General features: G+C 38.8%; 1 protein-coding gene across 6 annotated transcripts in view; it reads right to left on the reverse strand.

Annotated features, from left to right (window-relative positions):
- The window catches only part of NELL1 (neural EGFL like 1), a 292,350-nt gene that overhangs the window by 235,979 nt on the left and 40,943 nt on the right, over positions 1-15,428 (reverse strand). The gene's annotated exons all lie outside the window — the stretch shown is intronic.

A 15,428-nucleotide genomic window follows, 5' to 3' on the forward strand; every position in this document is an offset into this window, starting at 1 on the left:
ACTTAGGCCCACCTAGCATAATCATCAATGTTTGTATTTTAAGTTGCCGTGCCATTGGAAAACTTACAGATATGCAGAGGCCTGAAATGGCCTCCAAGTATTAAGAACTTCAAGAAAGTTCTTACAGAGTTAACTACGAAGAGTCATATATCCCACTCATTTTTGCTAATGCAGAAAAGAAGGTCATCAGTTGCCAAAACTAAATGGAAGCAATCTTAAAAACAAAAAACCAAAACACCACTTATTGTTTCCTTAAAAAAAACACCACCACCATAAACAGTTAAGTAAAAATTCCAGTTTTAAAATGTCAGCAAAGTAGTCAAAAGACTTCTAATAGTTATCATTTTATTGTTCAAATTTATTATAATCAGCCCTAATTCATCACTTTCCATCAGCATGATACATTCAAAGCTCCTGGAAATTTCTTCCTCTGCTAGTTAATTACTTACTATCTATAAAAATGACCACGCTGAGCTGTTTTACCTGTTAAAACAGCAAAAACAAGATGGCATTCTCTTAAACCACGTTTTGAGAATTATAGGAATTTCACATGCAGTATCTCTATCAATATTTTAAAGTGTAAACAGAACCTTTTTGTCACACCTCATGCAAAATTAAAGATCTACTCAAATGCAAAACTGCTGTAAAATGCTGAACAAGGAACAAAGAATCAAGGTGCTCAAGAAAGCCAATCAATGAATTACACTACCATGTTAGGAATTTCTCTTCAGATATGTAGCACATCTTCAATTGTGACTTAGATTAATAATGTCCTCACTGAAAAACACCTGATCTAAACAAATAAATAAATGCATGACTAGTCAGTATTCCATCAAGAACTCCACTTCTGGCAAAACCCCAATGCTTAAAAAAAAGGAACAAAACAGGTTCAACAATACTACTTATTGAAGAATATTTTAGTTACCCCAAGTTAAAGGTTATAAAGGAACTCTACAATACCTGCCTGCAGTTATGTATATATCTTCTCCATGAATCTGCCCAATAAGTAACAGGTTTAGGATGCAAGCAAAGTAGATCAGTACTTACCTTTCTACATAAGAGGATGTTTGGATCATACTACTGGGTTCATGAACAATGTGAACTTTATTACTGTATGATGTTAAACATCAGCAAAAAGGCCCCAGTAAGCAGGCACACAGCCTATTGCTATCACTGTAATACTCTCTATAGTCTTGGCAAATGAAAAGGTCAAAAAGTGAACGTGAATTCATAACAGTGAATAAAAAACCATAGCAGACTACCAAAAACATGGCTCACGATATACTACTTCACTAATGAATTAAAAATGAAGAAAAAAATAATAATAATTAAAAAAACTGCAACTCCTGACAAAAAGGTAGAGTGATTAAGAAATAATAATAATAAATAAATCCATGGGACTTTCCCAGCAAGGCTAGAAGCAGCTACTCAAATGCAAAACTGCCACAGATGAGAAAAACTGGAACCAAACAAAAGCAGCTTTTCGATCAGTATGAGCCAAGAAACACGTCAAGTTTACTAATTCACAATCACTGGATGTCATAAAGGTAAAAATAAATGTTTTTAAACATCAGTGAACAATGCAGCACCAGCTCCAGGCATTGGCAACTGAGACCAACGGGGTTCATGGGTGTGCAGCTGAAGCCAAACCAGGAGCTGGGCACGTCTCCTGGCTGCCAGGATCTTGTTTAAAATCACAGGAACAGAAGTGGTGCACCATTCCTAAAGCAGGTTCTTGAGAAGGGGAGAGACTACGTGGGTACTGAAGACCCCTGTCCACAGGAAAAGATTAAGGTGTTACTTGTGTAAGTTGTGGGGAACAGGGTATCACCCAGACATTTAGATTATCCATGGACAAACACCACTTAGAAATCTATCATGAGCTAGTGATCATTCAGGTTATTTTCAGGCGGTTTCTACACTGTGAAAAACCTATGGAGCACAAACATTTTGTAATCTATCTCAAAGCATAATGACAGAAGTTACTACCTAAAGATCAAATTCTATTTCAATTATTGTTTGTTAAATGGGAAAAAAAGACTTTTCTCCACTCCCCTTTCCTGCATTGATTTTTTTTGTGCAAGAAGAAAGTGTTTTTCAGGCTGAACAGAAATAAATGGATTTTTTGTTTTGTGTTTTTCTTTTGTTTGTCTGTTTTTACAGCTCCATTAAGCTTTCACCTCATTCTCATTTCCTTACTTGATTTTCTGGGCAGAGGAGCATCACTATTGGTCAGTTTGGCCGATACTTTGTATTTGGCATAAAAGTAGCTGAACTGTACCTACTACACTTCCAGTTTATTAAGTACTGGTCTAGAGCTCCTGGGATATCTGTTTCCAATACACTTGGCTTTGATACTCACATGGAGAAATATGCAATACACTTCACAAAAACAGGTTTTTTTAGTTAAAAAAAATCCAGGGAACCGTGGTCTCTAAAATTACTACACACTGAACAGACCCTCCAGCATCAGGAGACCCAGGTCTCTAGGTTAATAGAAGCTCTAGACTTTCAGATTTATGACTACTGCTTTCACTTTCCAAGAGTGAGTTTGCTTTGTCCCTACTTTATGCCAATGTATTTCAAAGGAGCTAAACCATAGACACAGAAGAATACAACTGTAAACAATTCCTTTCTTGAAATACTCATGCTCAGTATATATTTACTAACTGCTGACCCTCTTAGCTAAACATAATAAGAAAAAAAACTAATTGACAAAGACCCATGATATCTTTGTGGTCTTCTGTTATTGTTGTTTTCTGTTTGTTTTGCTTTTTTGTTTGTTTGTTTAATTTATATCTCTACACTATCTGCAGTTTGATTTATGAAGTACTCTTACGGAATCCTCAGAAACACGTTTTTCAAAGACGCGTTCCTAAGAGCCATCTGTGACATAAAGATTACAGTAATACAGAAAGAATATCTGGAAAAGAATCAGTGGGTTCCTGAAGGGAAGCATATCTAAAATATCTGCATGTAAATAAATACACAGACACAAACCTTTCGCTGCATATAGGAAGACCCTCTAAAACTCAAGCAAGGAGACAGTTACCTTCCATTCAATTTAAAATTAAAATTCTTATCTTTGCAATGTTCCATTAGAATAGGGGAATTCTGTTACCCTCATTCTACATGTGTGCAGACAGATAGACAGAAAGACCAACTGATTAACCAAGATCACAAAGACTGAGTCAGAGAGGGACACTGCCCAAGATCTAGGACATTAGACGGAGCATCTCACACACTAGGCCATGTTTCTTCTGGGGAGAAAAAAAGAAAAAAAAAAAAAGACAGTTTTCTCATGTATTAAAGTAGGTTTCTTACGTGCAACTTTAACAAGTGAAAGTTCACACTTGGGTGAGTATGTCCACTTTTGAGGTGGAGTAGCTCTACTTTATACATATAATATTTGCCATGCCAGAAGCATTTTAGAAATAGCTGAAATATTTAGTGGAACAAGAAAATAAACTTTGCGTCTGTTTGCATTAGAATGCATAAATCAGCATAGGCTGATCAAGAAACACAACTGCTGAACATAAAATAGATTCTAATTCCAACATTTGCTTGCGAACTAGCTTCGCAAATCATGGAATTTCCAACTTCTTTCAGGTCTAAAGTATGAGTAGGTTGCTCAAATACAAATATGCATTATCCAATTTGTAGGCTAGATTCAAGCCCAAGAGATGTCTTCTATCAGGGGTATCGTTAAGAAACTAATAGTTGCAGTCTAATGTTGCTGTGACTGAGGCATGGCAAGAACCTCATTTCCCAGCCTCTGGTCTCTACTAATCAAAGAACAAGCTTATATGTTTGATTTACTCACATAAAGCTATCAATATTTATGTAGCATCCAGGTGTTGAATTCATCACACCCCATTTTAGATGCTGCAGAAGTTTACACCTGCAGTGGAGCTCGTTCTCTAGACTCACTTTCGTTAATGAAGAGACATAACTGTTTCTAGGGTATGATTCATCTTACTGTACATTAATCAGCCTCTGCAAGCCCCTGCGACTGCACAGGAGCACATTCTGACATCAGGGTGAGTCACTGAAGCACATTTTTGCAATTCAGAACTTCATCCTCAACAAAACTGACATTCCCTCACCCTATATAGATCTAACTGTATCCTCAGATCCTTTAAATAACCCAGAGGGTAGGGGTAAGTCACACACAACAACTCACTGTTATAGCACTCTAAACTTTCTCAATTTAATAAACAGAAATAAATTGGGAGATGGGGAGGTTCCCCCATGTTTTGCACTAGTTTTTTTCCTCCAGAGGTTATTCACAGCGATGCGGACCACCTTGATCCTTGCTATGATCTCCAGACGAGGCTGCAAAAATTCCATACATCTGACAGCGCAAGCATCATACCTCCTAACACAGTCCATTGCATGAAATAACCAGCCACTTCTAAAACTTTGTCCAACATGTTTCCTGGATCCCAGCTGCATGGAGAAACTGATGATACATCAGTACCTAGCTTTAACAGACAACACTGGCGTTAGTCTAAGTCTTGAAAAGAAATATGAGGATATCAGATATTTTCATTTCATTTTCTATATATTTCCCAGTGAAAATGTGTCAACACCAACATGACTTTTTTTAATAGTGTTTACAGACAGGATGCACTATTTGACAAGTATTCAGCTCTAGAGCAACTTTAACTAAATTATTCATTCACTTTCCAGCATTGTATTTCAGAAAAATAATTTTCCTGAGGGAAATTTTGATTTTTCGTGCTCTCTCTTCTGTCATAAGACAGGATTTCAAAACACTTAACAGGGAAAAGCAATTTAGATTAAAATATCAGGTTTTGAGGGAAGCCTTTTGTTTTTAAATTTTGAACATACTATAGTAACTGCAAACTAGTTAATCAAAAGTTACTTTCCAGCTCTGGTAGAAAAAAAAAATAGCTGTCCAGTAATAGTATATGTGAGGTAAAAGACTCAAGAGCTCATGCTCAGTTTTTGAGTTCTTCTCAAATTCTATGGCACCCAAATGATTTCACTGATTTTCCTATATAATCACTGAGATAAGTGAATGTACATCTCAGTTTTATTATTTTGACTACAAAATCTAAACTCAAAAACAAAAATGTATGTAATTAAACCTCTATAAGTAACCTCTTTTTCCATTCAAGAGATGCAAATTAACTTTTAAGATCCTCCAGCAACAGGCAGAAATGAAACTAATGAAAGGAAAGATGGTTAGAAGCACACATTTTGCTGTCAGGTTTGGGGCGGTCCTTCTCCACACAATCTCCACAGGTAAATGTTATCTGTCTACACATGAAGCTTTCTTTAAAATAAATAAATAAAATAGGCTTTGCAGTTTTCTACAAAACTATTAATGATTTTTCACATTAAACTAAAACGGATCGCTGTTACTGATTCAAAGCAGAGGAGTGGACCCATTAAGTTACACGGCATTGGCCACATGAAGGACAGAAATCAGTCTTCCTCAGAACACTCAGTAGGGTATCATACATCTAGAAATCCTGAGGTGAATTCAGACACCTTTACAAACGAGGTCAGTATTATTAACTTTAATTTGAAGATAGGAAAAAAAAGATACAATTAGTTCCTGACGGTAACAGTCTTCGGAGTGCCTCAGTACCAGGTTAACAGCCTGCCTACAAGGCTATGGTGCTTGCCTGTCTTCATATAATGAACAAGCACTCCTGAAAGTATGAGAAATCCAGAAAATAACCGAAATCAAACATAGTAAGGCAAAAATATGCCAATGCCTACAACATATAAGGAAACAGATCCTACACTGAGATGGCAAGTACTTCCATTCCCCAGAAAGTTTACTCTAGTTGGAAATAGTAATTTGGCCATTGGATTAGGATTTCCAAGAGTTGTGGGGAGAAAAAAATAGGACAAACTATGAGGTCAACTGTGTCTTACATATGACGTATTCAGAACACTGCACTTTCCTTCCCCACCCCACTCCCCTCACACACACACACACACACACACCCCCGATAAAAATACTGGGTTCTCATTATAAAACCCATTAACTTGATACCCAGATGGTTATTGCACATTTCAGATTTGGCAACCTTCTTCTTTTTTATGTCTTTCCTTGAAGTCCATCTTGACCTGTTACACCTGAGGCCAACAGCATGTGGCTCATGATCTTGGTTTTGACCATAAAATTTGCACATAATTTGCAGATAGCAGAAGCGTAAGAGAAATGCAGTTACCTCTCTTTCTGGTGAAGATGCTAACTTTACCATATTCAACCTGCTTGGCCACAGCAGAGCATAAGGTAGTGTTTGGGTCCAAAGAAAAAAAATACTGTGAGTGCTGAAGGAGATGTCATCTACACGCACAGACTTTTCTTCAAAAAAATCAAGACCCACCACTCACAAATTAATATGAATTTAGTTACTTATCTTTAAACATCTCAATAGAGAGTCAAGGGACGCACAGCTCAAATACCACCTCTCAAATAAACATCTAACTTACCAAAGATATTTTGGCAGTTGTTTTACCACTTGTGAGCATCTATCGCTATTTGAGTACCAGAGCATAAAACATTTAGCAATAGGGGTTTATATGATGTGCACAAACATCCACTACACACAAGGAGACAACTCTACTTATAATAAATAGAAGACAAACTCATAGGGTCACTAAAAGACACCTTTTAACATCAGCAAGCTTTGAATCAGCTTCTAAACCACAACACTGATTAAAGCAGACTGTTAAAAAGAAGGCCAAAAGCACAGCTCTCTCACTTGTTACCCTACTAAACATCGTACTAAAAGCTCATACACATCCCAGCTGCCAAGTATCAGTAACAGAAGACTAGGCATTTAAAAAAGATTCTGGAAAGAGGGAGAAATGAATTCAATCAGTTCTTCCAAGTGATGATATTAAGAAAAGCTCTTCTCCCCACAAACTGAACAAGAAGCTCTTAAAGTGAGATACATACAAGATTAAAAAAAAAACTACATTGAAGTATCTATGAAACAAGTAGTAAATAATTAAGCCTATCTTGTATCAAAAAGCAATAGGGTAGAAACATTCATCATCATAATGGCACAAAGCAACACTGGTACTTCAGATCTCACAGCAAAATTAACCCATGTATAAAATTCTACCAGAACAAAGAGGTAAAATCATGGTTACAGGGCTTATTTCATCTCCATTTTGTCATGGAAAAGTTAAGATTACTGTTGGTGTTTTTCATAAAACATTTGTTAAGTGAGAACTGGCAGTGCAGAAATTTTGCTTCCATTACACCTACATAAATTATACAGGGACATGATGGTCCCTGGTCCGAGATCTGCAGCACACAGGCCTTCACAGCTGGCACTTAGAACAGAAACTGAAGCACACTAAGTTTGCTGCCTAGAAACAACCCTTCTTCACAAAAGTCCTCTTTTCTGTTTCATTCTCAACACCCAAGTCGCTTTTTCTAGTATGGTACAACAGATATGACTGCGAGAAGATTCAAGTCCTTTCTGCGCAGGTACAAAAAATAAATTTAAAAATAAGCTAGCCACAAGCAATGTTTCTACTGAACAGCTTCTTCCCCCCTCCCTGCCCCCAAAAGAATAGTCTGCTGAGAATTAATTGCCTTGCAGAGTACCTTGTCACAGGCTCATCTCATCTAGGGGTGTATGTCATCACTAAATGATTTGTACATCATCATAAAATAATCTCAGCCACATTCCAGAGCCAATTTCTGTTCACGACTGAAGGTAACTACAGGCTGAGGACCACAAGTTTTGCTTGTTAACGCTCTGCCTTCGCTTTCACGCTCCCACCAGAGCCCTCTCATTAGTTTTGTCTCAGCACTGTGCAACGGCACGTGGCTCTCCCCAGAGCTGCCAGTACTCCCCATTAGCCGCCATTTCGGTAACCCCACAGAGGTCCAATTCATTCCACATTCCCCAGTTCTTACTGCAGGTTCATCAGATAACCCTCATCTCCATTCTCCCATGGTATTTTTCAACCGCCCATTTTAGCCTCAGTGGTTTGAAAGATAACATTACTCTCTCCCCATAATAACTAATTGGCCATGACTGAGGAAGTGCATGAAACATACAGTAAACACAGAACAAGTCATTATATTGGTTCTAAAATTAAGTTTTGATGGAAACTGCCAGGCAGACAGACAGAAAAGCACTCTCCAGGGACAACATTCAGGTTTGGAGCTCATTTCTCTCAGCATCTGACATGCTCTAGAGGTGAATGCATGGCTCGGCTGAACTCGATGAGAGTTTTCACTGCAGACTTCAATGGGGCAAGAATTTCACCCCAGGGACACTGCACAGCACATCCTTAAGCTTGACTGAAGGTAAGTGGCTGGCGTGACACAGAAAGAGTCATCTGGGGCTAAGGAATTTCTTTTAGTTGCATTAGTTGACACAGTTATTTGCTTTCATTTTTGTCCTACTGAAGGGAATGCCGCTAGAATTGCGGCACAATTATGTAACGCAGCTTCTATTGATTCTTTCATTAGAGACTGGACTGAGATATGAAAACAAGCCATAGAACTAGAAAGAGCATGTTACCTTACTGCAGTGCTGAGGATCAAGCTACCAGCTTTCACCTCACTGCTCCTTCGAGTATCATTGCATTGATACTAACAGCAGTTCTTCATATCATTAAAAAACCAAAACAGTAGCCAACATCTGATGTTTTATTAAAAAAAAAAAAAAGAAGAAAGAGAAGAAGACACAGCTCACTAAACACTTATCCATGAAGTACTGAAACATGAGGCTGGACTGCCTGTGCCATTCTCTCAGTCAGCATATCTACAAAGCAGCTCTCACCTCACAGCGCAGAACCAGGCACTCAGTTGCCCCCGCACTCAGTGCTGAGCCCACTTGCCCCCCTTGGACTCACCAAGACGATTTAAACATACTGGGGGCCTGGACACAGCTCTCCCACATACAGCAAAGTCTGCAAATATGCCGAGTGGCTCTGTGTGTGACGCGAAGCAAGAGAGGACAGCGTACCACCGCTGCACCAATGTCCTTGCCACCACCTCGCACCCAGAGCCACGATGGCCACACACAAGGCATCTCCAAGCCTTGCCACCTTCCACCTCCAAGCACCCCACTGCCTCCCAGCTCCCTGCAGCTGGGGAACAAACGTGACTGCTCCTACACCACTGCTGGTTTGCTTGGTCACCAAGTAGTACGGTGATGGGAAACGTCAGATTTTGGGTAGCAGCAACCGATTCAAGCAGCCTCCACCTTGCTGCAGCAACTTGAGGATTTTGACAAGTTTAGATTTCCAAACAATTACCTTTAGGGAATTATTCCTGTTTCAAATTGTCAAAGAAAGTTTCCCCAAGAACTAAAACACTTCAGAAAACTCTGGGTTAGTTTCACAGACTTGAGCAGCCTCACCGCTGTTTTCTCAGTCATTCTCTCACACCCCACAGTGCTCAGACTCTGGATTATTTGCTATACGGAGACTCAGATCTCAAGACAACTTCTGAAGAGTTCAGAGGGGTTCTCATCTGCAATTTGGCCCAGGTCCAATGCTTTTTATAAAAGTATTTACTGAAATTATACAGCCATTTTTCATTTCAGCTCCAGTGTTACCCTCTGTGACTACCAGTTGTGAACTCCAGAGTTAAGCTAATCATTTCACAAGGGAGACTTCTTTTATGTTTTGGATCTCAGTTAATCTGCCCAGTTGGTGAAAGACAATCATTTTTATAATCTGAAGGGGAAAACCCAAAATATTTTCTTTATGTAGTTGATTCTCAAATCATGATGATCCTTCTGTCCATATGACCCCATTAGCACGCTGACAAATGAACAGAAAATGGAGTCAAGTAATAGGAGATTTGCCCTGAAAAAAAATATCCACAGAAACAAAGCTCCACATATATTTCTCTGCATACATGCATGCTAAATTTTTCAGGGACTGCTCTTGTAATTAATCACCCCCAATTTAAGGGATTATTGCTTTGATGTTAAAAATAAATAAAGTATGTTGGACAAACAACCAAAAACAGAGAGAATGGGATAATACACCTATTCACGTGGTTTAGGAAATGACAAACTCAACTGAAGCTTGCCAGTCCTGATTTAGAATGATTTCCTCCACCATTCTCCATCCCCTGACACACCCACACCACATAAATATGATGAATGCAAGATGCCAATAGCAAAGCATAACACATTATTCCTACCCTGTTGAAGTCATGAACCTGTCTTGTCAACATTTTCACTGGATAGCACCACAAGCCCCAAATCTAAATGTAAAAAAGCAATTAGAAACACTGTTAAGTCTCTATTCAGCAGCAGCTGGGCTCTGCAGCTACCAAACACTGGCTCCACCGAACTGTCAGACTCTGAGGACTGACACAAGGTCCCATTTTAGGCCCTTAACAGAACCCTGGAGCCTCTTCAATAACCAACATCAGCAGGACCTGGATAAACTCCTTCATGCAGCCAAAGCAGCTGCATTCTCTGCTCCCAACAGGAGCTACAGGGAGCTATGTAAGGCCCCTCTGCTGCAGCACAGTGCCCCGCATAGGGTAGCCAGCTGATGACACTGCCCGTACTGATTCCACGTGTTATCTTCTTCTAGGGGAGGGCAAAGGATCTAAGACAGCCAGGCACAGCCACAGATTATAATAATTTGTTTTTGTTTTCTACAGTACATTTTCAGCACTTGCATGCTCATGATCTTCTTGCCATTCTATCAATCTACACAAATAAAAATGAATTTTTCCTGATTCATCTAGGATTTTAAAAGAATTTGTCATAAACAGAGACCGGGTTAAGAGAGAACATTTTTCAGCCTTCAATCGCACCTATACTACCATTCTGCTGTGTTGATTATCTAATGAAAAACCCTGGCTATTAAAAAAATAATTTAAAAAAATTTTTAAAAACAATGAAAAAAACATCTTCTCTTGAGTCACACTGAATGCATCTTGAACATTTCCTTGCAGCTTAACTACAATAACTATAATGATACAGGCCTGACAACAGCTGACATGATAAGCCAGATGGAGATCTCTCTTATGCTAAAGAGTTTATTGCCTTTCTGTCAAACAAGAGGGACAATCAGTAGGTGAAAATTAACTTCCAATCCAGAATACCACAAATCAGCTGTTGGGTGCACCTGTAATGCACAATTATAGTACTCTACCTAAGTAACCAGTTCTGTGACAGTTTTTGCTACAGCGTAGAGCAGAGAAGCAATCTCGGTCACAAGATCATATTCAACTGTTTTGAGAATAAATTACCTAACTCCGTAACACTACCACCTTGCCATCTCCTCTTTCAACAGCAAGTGTTTTACAGTAAGTAATGTGGTGAATCTCTTTTAAAGGGATCACTTTAAATGTTCTTTTATTTATTATGCTTTAATCAAAGTCACCGGAGTTTATCTAGAGAAGTTAAAAACGTCACGCTAGCAGCTGGAAGATTTTATTTATAAGGACTCAGAGGTATTGGGTTCCCATAGTTGGACAACGTTGCTTTTATTTATTTATTTTTCCAATTAAAAAGTTCTCACTGCTCATGCATTTTTTATTCCTTAATGCCCTGTTCTAACAGAAGAAACATAAAAGACAACAACATGTTTTTCAGAGGAAGACTACTTCCTAGCCTGCTCCAGTTTTATAATCTATTCTCTTATACACTTACCAACTCCTCCCATCAAACAGCTACGAGTATCCATCAAAACTACAGGCTGTATTCATAATAAAATGCACTTTAGCACATATTTTTACTGGAAAGCATTTATTTTTGCAGCCAATTGCCTTCTACCTTTTATGCCTGCAGACAGAGTTCAAGGAAAGAAATACTTATGCTCTTTGGACAGGCGCGTACCTTTGCAGCAGTATGGTTGACAAGAAATACAGCAAAAATAAAAATAAAAAGCAAGCAGCCTTCAGATCACCTCCCCAGATGAATTAGATACATTGAAAACTATTTGGAATTTATATTTCTTTAATAAATTATCAATAAATGCATTTTAATACAGTTCCCACCACCTCTTACATTGTAGCCCCGATGCTATTCCCTCACTCTTGGGCAACATTACACACTTTCTACAGCTGAAACTAATTCCCATCGAACTGAAAACAAATGCCAACTTAAAATAGGCTTTGACAATCTCCTGGGGCTGAAAACCTCCTGACAATGCAGCTATGCACAACAGGATCCTTTACCTCTGCTCCCCAAAGAGAACAAATCTGGGAAGGTGCTTGACAGAGCCTATTTCACAACACAATAACCCTTTAGGACCATAGGTTATTTAAGGACCCTCTGACAGTTGCTCTAGATAAGCCTAAGTGTTCACTTTCCAGAAAGGCAGCCCGTGACAACTCCCTTTTCCCTGCAGTAAGAAAGCACAGATCCAAAGCATAACCAATGTTTCAAAACAAGAGTTGCATACCACTAATGGACTTAGCGCTGGAGGTGTAACATCAGGAAGGAAAGCAAGAGCAGTGAAATTCATTTCTGTGTTGCTTTCAGCATAGGTTTTATTTGTGCATCAGTTGGACGTTCATAACGAATATAGTCTTTTCATTTTTTCTAAGCTTTCTGAACCTTACCAAAATGTTACAGGTGTGCATATACACCCACTGCTTATGCCAAAAGTCTGTACTGCATCCCTGGCTAGAGGCTACCTCCTACATCCGATGCAAAGGCTCTCGATGCCAGTGAAAAAAGAGTCCAGTGACTTTCAGTGGGCTTTTAGCCTGGACTCTCAAGCATTTTCCTGTGCCAGCAGCTCTAAGTTTGAGCATCAAACTTAGCAACAATTCTTACTCCCTGTTCATCAAAGAGCACCAAAAGCAGTAAGTAAGGCACAGTAGGAGCTGATTTTAAAAGGACACTTTTGTACTTGTGCAGATATACCTCCTTTGATACATATGCCTCCCCCACCATGTTACATATCATTAGAATAGAGGCAATTATACTGTTTTAAAGATGACTCTTAAAAGCACTAAAGGCTTTTACCAGTTCTCAGGTAGCCTACCCTAACCTTTCTAAGTGTGAAAAACAGAAATAAACTTTGAATTGAATCCAAAAGACAATCAAGACAATCAAATGTCAAAGCAATTTTACAAACCAGATTAATGTGAGTGGTAAGACTGGGAAGAATACAAGTAGATTTGACTCTCTTTACAACTTGAAAGTTTCATATCCAATGCTTTCCGATGCACTGCAGTTTTTAGAAGCCAGAGGCTGGATTTGGGTATCGATGTAAATCCTGTAGCAAAATTATGTTATGTCTGGATATTTTTCCCAATGCAAATACTTTCAGTGCAATTTCACATGCAGGCTAACTTTAAAAACACCATATTCACAAGTCACTTATCCAGAATAGTCTTTCAAACCTACAGTATATTACTGCAGCCGAAAACAAAAGGAATAACACATTTATACAAATTCATGCACATTTGTAAGGATGCAAAGTTGCAACCCCCTTAAAGAAATCCCATAGGAATCCAAAGGGTGGACACAGAACTTCTAGACAGGGTCCAGCATAGAGCCATGAAGATGATGAAGGGATTGGAGCATCTGTCTTATGAGGAAAGACTAAGCAAGCTGGGCCTGTTTAGCCTAGAGAGGAGGAGATTGAGAGGGGATCTTATCAACCTCTATAAATACCTGAGGGGACAATGTAAAGATGATGAGCCAAACTCTTCTTAGTGGTAGCGAGTGATAGGACAAGCGGTAATGGGTATAAATTGAACCACTGGAGGTTTCATCACCATATGAGAAAGAACTTGTTTACAGTTCAGATGACAGAGCACTGCAACAGGCTGCCCAGAGAGGCTGTGGAGTCTCCTTCTTTGAAAATATTCAAATCCTGCCTGAATGCCATCCTGTGTAACATGTTCTAGGTGACCCTGCTTGAGCAGGGGAGTAGGACTAGATGATCTCTGGAGGTCCCTTCCAATCTCAACCATTCTGTGATTCTCTGTGATTTTGTCATCATTTTTATCCCGCTCCCCCCCCCCCCCCCCCCCAACAAGGGTGGGGAAACAGTAAGACGGAAGCGCAGAACCCCTTTCACTAGACAGGTACACTTGAAGCTAATTTTTGTTCTGATGAACTCTCCAAAAGAGAAGCAAAACCCAAATATCTGCAGGAGGTTGGACAGGTGAATCTATTGAACGCAGTTGTATTCTCCTTCCCTGCGACTTACTTGTTAAGTCTGCAAAAGCATTGCTTCTTGTTAGGCATCTATGCACAGCCTAAAAGGGTGACATTTACATATAAAGTCTACAGTCCTTAACACTGGATTCTGTGCATACTTTCAGCTGCAGTTTTCTTGACTCTAATATTAGGAAAACTTAGGGGTTTTGTTAGTGCTCAGAAATACGTTTCATCGGCTTGCCCTTCTTTAGACCAAGCATTTCATTTTCACATCTTTTGACATTTATTGTAGTGTCAGCCAGAAATGCCAGTGCAAAGATAAAAGAAATATGTTGACTCCTCCTTTGGGTGCAAAGATGTAGGGGGCTAAAATAAAAAGCAAACTACAACACCAAGAGTCACAAAAGTCTCTAATTAACTGAACAGAAATGACACAGCTGAGTCGGGAACTTAAAAACCTCTTTTTTTTCTTTTTCCCTCACCATTTAAATTTTTACTGTGATCTGTACACAAGTCTTGCTTTCAAAACTACTCGTATTACTTTATGCAGGAGTTGTCATAAACTGCCACAAATGCACGGCCAAATAGATATTTAGGCATGGAGCTACAGTGGGAGCAGCCAAGGGGACACTCTTAGATCCATCAGCCCTCTTTTGGGCTACCTGACAGAGACATCTATACATATTTATCACCTCATATGACAGCACAGCTTACTCTGTAATTGTATCTATCTATTACTTCTTGTTACTTTAAAGAACATCAACCACGACACTATGCAGCTCTCTTGTCCCTGGATAGACTTCTGTACCAGACAGGCATTTTATGTCATCTTCGTTTAACATTGCATGCAAGAAGGCAGTCAGCAGGAAAAAATCTGCTAAGCAGGTCTTCCTATAACACATTTGCTGTTCATAAATATATCTTTTATATATATATATATATATGTATATAAACAATAAATAAATAAAACATAGGAGATGAGGATTCTGTCCCAAAACCCAATCTGTCAATAAACAGAAAATAAAATAGAAATTATAACCAATAAAAAAATAATGGTAAGATAAACAAATCCGAAGACCAAAACGAAGACAATCTTTAAAAATTATAAATTTCATGCCTGAATGAAATTGAAACTGCTCTAAGCGTATTATTGTTTTTAGGGTACAAACAAAAAGATTCAATAAGCAACCTTCCTTGAGATTAGGTTTTTACTGTCAGTAGTTAATGCAGTTGCAGAAAATGGTTGTAACATTCCTTTAAGACAGTACTTCATAACTACTTTGGGCAGTTTTAAAACTTTGCCAAATGTTCCAATTAGCA

This window comes from Anser anser (assembly GCF_964211835.1).
Source record: "Anser anser genome assembly, chromosome: 5".
In the NCBI taxonomy this organism is placed as follows: domain Eukaryota; kingdom Metazoa; phylum Chordata; class Aves; order Anseriformes; family Anatidae; genus Anser; species Anser anser.